Genomic DNA, 10,752 nt, shown 5'->3' on the forward strand with positions numbered 1-10,752 from the left:
CTCTCGGCTCGGAAATAGGCAGAAATAGCCAATCCCAGTTGGGTCCGCTCTACTGTGCAGGTGCAAGTCGCCTGTGCAGGAGAGTGAACCCTACTGAGATCGGCTATTTCTGCCTATTTCCAAGCCGAGAGCTGCAACAGTGCCCCCGCTGAAACAGGGAAAGGTAAATATTGCACAGCCCGACAAGTTGTCGGCTGTGCATTCAGTAGGCTGCAGTGAGACCACAGTGGGACGAAGGAGGATGGGGGAAGCCTCTATAGGACCCAGAGGCTTTCCCCCTACCGAGGTGAGTACCCCCCCAGGGGAACTATTTGTTTTTATTCCAGAGTCTCTTTATAGCTGCTTTGCTTTCCCGGTACAAAGTGTGCCACATCTGCTATTTATTGCTGTAGCTTTCCCAATACCAAGTTGCTGCATCTGCTGTTTATTGCGGCTAATCTTTCTTCTCGCCCCCAAATTCCTGTATTGGTGCCCAGTTGCCGCTAATTAATATTATGCTCAATAGAAGAGCATAAATCATCCAGTAACTGCATGCGCCCAAATTTTCTGCTTCCCAGCAGGACAGCCAGCCAAATGCATTGTTTAAAAGGAAAGAAATATGTGGCCCTCCATATCCCTTTTACTTTAGGGGTCCTTTAAGTTTTGAGTGGTGAGACTTAGGGTGCGTAAACTGAAAAATTCATAAATTAATAAAATTACAGCATCAAGCTGCGTTAGTAATTAACCCCTGTTGGTGGTGCTGTCAGTTTAGATGCACTACACGTGGTGGTCAACCCCTGAAGGTGGCGCTTTCAGTTTAGATGCACCACATGTGGTCAACCCCTGTAGGTGGTGCTGTCAGTTTTGACAAACCACAATGTACATGAATATATAAAAGTTTACAGACTTTCATATTTTTATTTCCATTCTTATGCAAGATTGATCTTGCAATCAAATGTGTTTTAACATATATGAACAAGAATAGTGCATGATGGAAAACGCCAATGTGAAAACATGTTCAAGTATGCATTATAAATGTTTTTGAGGCCTAAAAGAACTTTGACCCACTGCATGTAGTCAACCCCTGTAGGTGATGAATGCTGTCCGTTTTGACCAACCACACGTGGTGAACACCCTACATGGATATGTAAAAGCTCACAGAGCATTTTTCATTTCCATTATGAGGCTAAATTGAGTCAGCAACCATACATATTCTAACACATATGAACAATCACAGTGTATAGCAGGATCTGTGTATGCGAAAACATGTTCTCATATGCATTATAAGGCCTAAAAGAACTGTTGGACTAAATAATTTCATAACAAAGAAAGTTATGAGAGAGCTTTGTAGGGTAAAAGAAACCTTGGTGTACTTGATCTAACTATAAGGCTTCAAACACCAATCTTTATTTACTTACCGCCTGTCCTCATCACCATCCAGTGAAGACAAATCAATATGAACACCATTATAGCCAAATCATTAGACATCAACACCTCCGATAATATAAACAGCAGCAGGAAAAATGTTATACTTACAAGGAGAAATGTATGACCTCTATATGACTTATTCCATGGTGGGATCACAAGCAGATCTAGGCCCATATGCAATCGACTTTTCCTCCTGAGTTTTCTTCTGGTGATATTTCACACCTTGTTAATATAATGTAAACCGCAGGAGCAGAGGCACCAAAAAACGTAAAAAATAAATGTTTATTTAAAAAGATAAAAACTAGGGGAAGTAACACTTACCTCCTAATTGAAGACTCAGTAAGATATTCTGAACAAAACAGATGTTTAATAAATACTCCAAGGTTGCAATGCGTTTCGTGGATCCCGCACTTCTTAACCACTTGCCGACCGCCTTAAGCCGATGGGCGGCGGTAAGGGCTGGGCCCAAACGACCGCAATATGCCCATCGGCGGTGGCGGGCGTGGTGATGCAGCGATCACGTCATTCGTGACGCAATCAGCCGCCGGCAACAGGTTCCGCCCCCTCACGCTGTAACCCGCCGGCCGTTCGGAAGCGCCAGGGGGTTACTAGCACCCGGATCGCCGCTGAGAATAGGTATAATAGGCTTTGTAATGTATACAAAGCCTATTATACAGGCTGCCTCCTACCCTGGTAGTCCCAGTGTCCGAGAGACCACCAGGGCAGGCTGCAGTCACCCTATGTCGCACCCAAGCACACTGATCTCCACCCCCTGCCCCCTGATCGCCCACAGCACCCCTCAGACCCCCCCCTCCGCCCACCCCCAGACCACTGTTTACACTCAATCACCCCCCTAATCACCCATCAATCACTCCCTGTCACTATCTGTCAATGCTATTTTTTTTAACCCTAAACTGCCCCCTGCTCCCTCCTGATCACCCCCCCCCCTCAGATTCTCCCTAACCCCCCCCCCCCCTGTGTACTGTATGCCTCTATCCCCCCTGTAATAAGCCACTGATCACCTGTCAATCACCCATCAATCACCCCCTGTCACTGCCACCCATCAATCAGCCCCTAACCTGCCCCTTGCGGGCAATCTGATCACCCACCCACACCAATAGATCGCCCGCAGATCCGACATCAGATCACCTCCCAAGTGCAGTGTTTACATCTGTTCTTTCCTCTAAACACCCACTAATTACCCAACAATCACCCATCAATCACCCCCTATCACCACCTGTCACTGTTACCCATCAGATTAGACCCTAATCTGCCCCTTTCGGGCACCCAATCACCCACCCACACGCTCAGATTGCCCTCAGACCCCCCTTATCAATTCACCAGTGCATTATTTACATCTGTTCTTCCCTGTAATAACCCACTGATCACCTGTAAATCACCTATCAATCACCCATCAATCACCCCCTGTCACTGCCACCCATCAATCACCCCCTGTCACTGCCACCCATCAATCATCCCCTAACCTGCCCCTTGCGGGCAATCTGATCACTCACCCACACCAATAAATCGCCCGCAGATCCGACATCAGATCACCTCCCAAGTGCAGTGTTTACATCTGTTCTCTCCTCTAAACACCCACTAATTACCCATCAATCACCCATCAATCACCCCCTATCACCACCTGTCATTGTTACCCATCAGATTAGACCCTAATCTGCCCCTTGCGGGCACCCAATCACCCACCCACACGCTCAGATTGCCCTCAGATCCCCCCTTATCAATTCGCCAGTGCATTATTTACATCTGTTCTTCCCTGTAATAACCCACTGATCACCTGTTAATTACCTGTCAATCACCCATCAATCACCCCCTGCCACTGCCACCCATCAATCAGCCCCTAACCTGCCTCTTGCGGGCAATCTGATCACCCACCCACACCAATAGATCGCCCGCAGATCCGACGTCAGATCACCTCCAGAGTGCAGTGTTTACATCTGTTCTGTACCCTAAACACCCACTAATTACCCATCAATCACCCCCTATCACCACCTGTCACTGTTAACCATCAGATTAGACCCTAATCTGCCCCTTGCGAGCACCCAATCACCCGCCCACACGCTCAGATTGCCCTCAGACCCCCCTTATCAATTCGCCAGTGCATTATTTACATCTGTTCTTCCCTGTAATAACCCACTGATCACCTGTCAATCACCTCTCAATCACCCATCAATCACCCCCTGTCACTGCCACCCATCAATCAGCCCCTAACCTGCCCCTTGCGGGCAATCTGATCACCCACCCACACCATCAGATTGCCCCAGACCTACCCTCAGATCACCTCCAAAGTGCATTGTTTACATCTGTTTTGCCATCTAATCACCAACTGATCACCCATCAATTACCCATCAATCAGCCCCTGTCACTGATACCCATCAGATTAGACCCCTATCTGCCCCTAGGGCACCCAATCACCCGCCCACACCCTCAGAACGCCCTCAGACCCCAGCCCTGATCACCTCGCCAGTGCATTGCATGCATCTCTTTCCCCCCTCTAATCACACCTTGAGACACCCATCAATCTCTACCTGTCACCACCTGTCACCCCCTAGCACACCTACCCATCAGATCAGGCCCTAATTTGCCCCGTGTGGGCTCCTGATCACTCGGCCAAACCCTCAGATCCCCCTCAGACCCCCTTCCGATCACCTCCCCAGTGCATTGATTGCATCTATTTTCCCCTCTAACCACCCCCTGAGACACCCATCAATCACCTCCTGTCACCCCCCTAGCACTCCTATCCATCAGATCAGGCCCAATACAACCTGTCATCTAAGAGGCCACCCTGCTTATGACCGGTTCCACAAAATTTGCCCCCTCATAGACCACCTGTCATAAAAATTTGCAGATGCTTATACCCCTGAACAGTCATTTTGAGAAATTTGGTTTCCAGACTACTCACGGTTTTGGGCCCCTAAAATGCCAGGGCAGTATAGGAACCCCACAAGTGATCCCATTTTAGAAAAAAGACACCCCAAGGTATTCTGTTAGGTGTATGACGAGTTCATAGAAGATTTTATTTTTTGTCAAAAGTTAGCGGAAATTGATTTTTATTTATTTTTTCACAAAGTGTCATTTTCCACTAACTTGTGACAAAAAATAAAATCTTCTATGAACTCACCATACACCTAACGGAATACCTTGGGGTGTCTTCTTTCTACATTGGGGTCACTTGTGGGGTTCCTACACTGCCCTGGCATTTTAGGGGCCCTAAACCGTGAGGAGTAGTCTAGAAAACAAATGCCTCAAAATGACCTGTTAATAGGACGTTGGGCCCCTTAGCGCACCTAGGCTGCAAAAAAATGTCACACATGTGGTATCGCCGTACTCAGGAGAAGTAGTATAATGTGTTTTGTGGTGTATTTTTACACATACCCATGCTGGGTGGGAGAAATCTCTCTGTAAATGGACAATTGTGTGTAAAAAAGAACAAAAATGTGTCATTTACAAAGATATTTCTCCCACTCAGCATGGTTATATGTAAAAATACACCACAAAACACATTTTACTACTTCTCCTGAGTACGGCGATACCACATGTGTGACACTTTTTTGCAGCCTAACTGTGCTAAGGGGCCCAAAGTCCAATGAGTACCTTTAGGATTTCACAGGTCATTTTGAGACATTTGGGTTCAAGACTACTCCTCACGGTTTAGGGCCCCTAAAATGCCAGGGCAGTATAGGAACCCCACAAGTGACCCCATTTTAGAAGGAAGACACCCCAAGGTATTCTGTTAGGTGTATGAGGAGTTCATAGAAGATTTTATTTTTTGTCACAAGTTAGCGAAATTGATTTGTATTGGGTTTTTTTTTCACAAAGTGTCATTTTCCGCTAACTTGTGACAAAAAATAAAATCTTCTATGAACTCACCATACTCCTAACAGAATACCTTGGGGTGTCTTCTTTCTAAAATGGGGTCACTTGTGGGGTTCCTATCCTGCCCTGGCATTTTAGGGGCCCTAAACCGTGATGAGTAGTCTAGAATCCAAATGCCTCAAAATGACCTGTGAATAGGACGTTAGGCCCCTTAGCGCACCTAGGTTGCAAAAAAGTGTAGCGCATGTGGTATCGCCGTACTCAGAAGAAGAAGTATAATGTGTTTTGGGGTGTATTTTTATACATACCCATGCTGGGTGGGAGACATCTCTCTGTAAATGGACACTTGTGTGTAAAAAAAATCAAACAATTGTCATTTACAGAGATATTTCTCCCACCCAGCATCTGTATGTGTAAAAATACACCACAAAACACATTATACTACTTCTCCTAAATACGGCGGTACCACATGTGTGGCACTTTTTTGCAGCCTAAGTGCACCAAGGGGCCCAAAGTCCAATGAGTACCTTTAGGATTTCACAGGTCATTTTGCGACATTTGGTTTCAAGACTACTCCTCACGGTTTAGGGCCCCTAAAATGCCAGGGCAGTATAGGAACCCAACAAATGACCCCATTTTAGAAAGAAGACACCCAAAGGTATTCCGTTAGGAGTATGGTGAGTTAATAGAAGATTTTATTTTTTGTCACAAGTTAGCGGAAAATGACACTTTGTGCAAAAAACAATTAAAATCAATTTCCGCTAACTTGTGACAAAAAAAATCTTCTATGAACTCACGATACTCCTAACGGAATACCTTGGGGTGTCTTCTTTCTAAAATGGGGTCATTTGTGGGGTTCCTATACTGCCCTAGCATTTTGGGGGCCCTAAACCGTGAGGAGTAGTCTTGAAACCAAACGTTGCAAAATGACCTGTGAAATCCTAAAGGTACTCATTGGACTTTGGGCCCCTTAGCACACTTAGGGTGCAAAAAAGCCCCACACATGTGGTACCTCCATACTCAGGAGAAGTAGTATAATGTGTTTTGTGGTGTATTTTTACACATACGGATGCTGGGTGGAAGAAATATCTCTGTAAATAGACAATTGTGTGTAAAAAAAATCAAAAAATTGTCATTTATGGAGATATTTCTCCCACCCAGCATGGGTATGTGTAAAAATACACCCCAAAACACATTATACTACTTCTCCTGAGTACGGCGATACCACATGTGTGGCACTTTTTTGCAGCCTAACTGCGCTAAGGGGCCCAAAGTCCAATGAGCATCTTTAGGCTTTACAGGGGTGCTTACAATTAGGCACCCCCCAAAATGCCAGGACAGTGAACACACCCCACAAATGACCCCATTTTGGAAAGTAGACACTTCAAGGTATTCAGAGAGGAGCATGACATGACAGGTGGTCAGAAAAGTCAGAGATGCTTTCAAATGGGAAAATTCACTTTTGGCACCATAGTTTGTAAACGCTATAACTTTTACCCAATCCAATAAATATATACTGAATGTTTTTTTTTTTATCAAAGACATGTAGCAGAATAACTTTCGCGCTCAAATGTATAGGACATTTTACTTTATTTAAAATAATGTCAGCACAGAAAGTTAAAAAAGTAATTTTTTTTGACAAAATTCATGTCTTTTTTGATGAATATAATAAAAACTAAAACTTGCAGCAGCAATCAAATAGCAATAAAAGAAAGCTGTATTAGTGACAAGAAAAGGAGGTAAAATTCATTTAGGTGGTAGGTTGTATGACCGAGCAAAAAAAACGTGAAAGCTGCAGTGGTCTGAATGGAGAAAAAGGCTCTGGTCCTTAAGGGGCGAAAAGACTGTGGTCCTCAAGTGGTTAAAGGGAACCTAAACTGAGAAGGATATGGATTTTTCCTTTTAAAATAATACCAGTTGCCTGACTCTCCTGCTGATCCTGTGTCTCTAATACTTTTAGCCAAAGCCCCTGAACAAGCATGCAGATTAGGGGCTCTGACTGAAGTCAGACTGGATTAGCTGCATGCTTTTTTCAGGTTTGAGATTCACCCACTACTGCTGCCAAAGAGATCAGCAGGACTGCCAGGCAACTGGTATTGTTTAAAAGGAAACATCCATAGGGGGGGGGGGGGTCTATCCCCATTTCCTCCTTCTCCTATCTTTAGTGCTAGAAAAAATTGCATATTGAGAATATCTGTATTTGCAGCAACAAGAAAAGAGGTGCAAACCCTGGTAAACATAACAATAGACAAAAAAACACAAGCAACCAACCAGTATCTTGCTGCACACTATCAGTATGGAAAGAAAAACGTTGCTGCTAATAATATAATTCAAAAAATATATAAATCTTTATTGAATATCATATAATTGTGCTGAATTAGCACCTATCAGTGATGGCTATAGTTGGCCAAAGGACCGCCTAGAAATCCCCACCCCTTCACACATAAAACCATCTGCATATATCTGACCGTGCTGGAAACTCCTAAAAACCTCCAGTAAAAAACGTGAGGTAATCTAGACCACAACGCAAATAGGTGTAGCCAAACAGATTGAAAAATGTATACACTCACAGAGGTTAAAAAATATGGAGACCAACATGATCCAGAAATACATAAACGCCATACTTGAGCTCAACCAATAAACTGTATGGTAGTATAAGGGTATATGAACTATGGTGATAAAGCCCTCAACCTAGATACTGCAGATGTCTATAGCCTAACTATGTTGCATAGTGATAGAAAAAAAAAACTTGTGGTACCACCCAAAAAAATATAGCATGCTTCAAAAAAATCTGTATGCAAAAAATCGACCACATTTCAGTTCCAGAGCACCAGCTACATAGCCAATAGCATTAGCATATGTTGTTATCTTTACTGCAGCAACAGTGATAGGCCATAATCTCCATGTAATTAGTCCACCTTTGAATACTCTAAAAAGATCTTCAGAAAATAGGCACAGACTGTAATGTCCTCTTCATGCGCTCGCACACGATAAGGAACCCTGATAGTTTACCATCTGTATTATAGAGCAGTTTTACTCTTATGCAAAAAGTGTCATTTTCATCAAAGATAGACTTATTTTCCTGTCCAATCGCAACAGAGTTTCCTCAGCAAACAAATGTCTGCATAGAATTGTATCATCACATTGTATATTTCTATACTTATTGTTCTTCTAAGCAGTTTTCATGCTGCATTGTGCATCGCTATGACAGTCATTGGGTCCAGGCTTTTTGTAGTATTCAGCAGTGCATAAACCATGCTGGCATGGCGGCTCGGCGTCCGGATGTATAGGTGAGCAGCGTTAATGCATTTCGCCCCGCCCCCAGAGCTTCGTCAGAACGTATGTCACGTACATCCGCAATGAATGCGTATTTATAGCCAGAACGCATGACGTAAGGCTATTGCACCATCTTGTGGCCATATTTATTCTTTCAGGGATTTCCGCAATACATGCGTAATTGTAGCCAGAATAGTTGTCGTCAGGTTATTGCACCATCTTGTGGCCATATTTATTCTTACATCTGTTATATAGCATATAGCTGAACCCTGACATTGCATGCTACTCCAAATAATGTATCCCTTTTTGTCTATCCACTACACATAATCCATTTATAATATCATTTTTAAATCATATCTTAATAATTCCAGCCATAAATAAAGGTATAAAGGGGGAGGGAAAGAAGTGGAGAAAAACTATAATCATTGTCCCCCGGGGGAGCCAGCAGCCCAATCAAACCATTTCCAATACCCAACATATCTACAAGAACACCTATAAATTAAGATCTGTATTTAAACCTTTTGGACTTAATGGGCTTGATTCACAAAGCGGTGCAAAGTGTTTGCACGCCAGTGAAAAGCCCCTTATCACGCCTAAACTCACTTTAGGCATGATAAGAAGCAACTCGCGCAAATTTTCCGCGCGCAAAGTTTTGCGCGCGCAACCGCACACGCGCGCGCGCAGCGTCCCCGCTTCGCGCGAAGCTCCCATTAAGCCCTATGGGACTTTGCGCGCGAGTTAGAGCAAAAATCGGTGATAACTCAGTGGTGCAAAGGTTATCACGCCTAAAGTCTTTTAGGCGTGATAACTGAGTTATCACCGCTTTGTGAATCAAGCCCAATGTATCAAGGACATATATCCAGTAGCTCTCCTTCTTGTACAACTGTACATCAGTATTCATATATCTAGTTCCAGGATTAAGATGATATATAGCCTAAACCCTTATGGTAGAAGGATCAGCATTATGATGCTCCAAAAAATGGAGAGCCACCAGTGTTTTTTCTTTTTCTGCATTTTCCTCTTTTCCTGCAGCTATTATATTTCTTACATGTTCCTGGATACGTGATCTCATCTCTCTTTTGGTTTTTCCTATGTAGAATTTACCACACGGACAGGTCATCTGATATATCACATTTTTCGTTTTGCATGTCATTGCATGTCTAATATCATATTCTTTTGTTCCTGCTGAGTTAGTGAATTTATCAGTGACCTCTATTAATGGACATACAGAGCAATCGTTACATCTATACATCCCATTTTTACGTTTAAAAAAATACTGTCCATGGTTAGTCTTTAGTTCTGAAACTGTTAATAGGTCAGCTAAATTTTTATTACGCCTCGCAGTCACAACAGGTCTGGGTCCTACTGTTTTAGCAAGTCTCCTATCCTTCTGCAATATGGGCCAAAATCTGTATAGGGTATCTTTAAGTCTTCCCCAATGTGATCCATAAGTCGTAATTAGTCGTGGGGAAGAATTGTAATTTTGTCGATTTTTCTTAGTCAAAAGTGTGCTTCGATCTGTTTTTAGTGCTCTATATAGAGCCGTTTTTAGGAGTTTCCAGCACGGTCAGATATATGCAGATGGTTTTATGTGTGAAGGGGTGTGGATTTCTAATCAGTCCTTTGGCCAACTATAGCCATCACTGATAGGTGCTAATTCAGCACAATTATATGATATTCAATAAAGATTTATATATTTATGAATTATATTATTTGCAGCTAAATTTTTCTTTCCATACTGATAGTGTGCAGCAAGATACTGGTTGGTTGCTTGTGTTTTTTTGTCTTTTTTGTCTCCTATCTATAGTGAGCAACATCTTTAACCCTTCAGGGTTCAGGTATTGGTTCCCCTCCTGTCCAGTCACTCAGCCAATCCGGAGCATAGCTGGAGTCAGCTGACCGGCTTGATCAGCTGACTCCCCTTTTAGTTGCATAAAGGTCCTGTCGCCTGGCGCGCGCGCGCGTAGCTCTAAATCTGTGTGCACTAGAAGGACCAGGCGAACCAGCAGCATGTATCTGCGCGGCAGAAGCCGCCGGCTGGAACGCGGAGATGGCCACCATGCCGCTTGCCCATGCGGCGGCATCTCCACTATTCTTTACAGTGACCTAATATTGGAGGAAGTCTTGAAAATATTGGAGGAGGATTTGGCTAGTTGGTTGCAGTTTATCTCAGAACCTATTTTATCTGACAGTAGGAGGCGTATTTTTCAAGGTAAGATGGATTATTATGAATGA

This window comes from Hyperolius riggenbachi, chromosome 3 (assembly GCF_040937935.1).
Source record: "Hyperolius riggenbachi isolate aHypRig1 chromosome 3, aHypRig1.pri, whole genome shotgun sequence".
NCBI classification, from domain to species: domain Eukaryota; kingdom Metazoa; phylum Chordata; class Amphibia; order Anura; family Hyperoliidae; genus Hyperolius; species Hyperolius riggenbachi.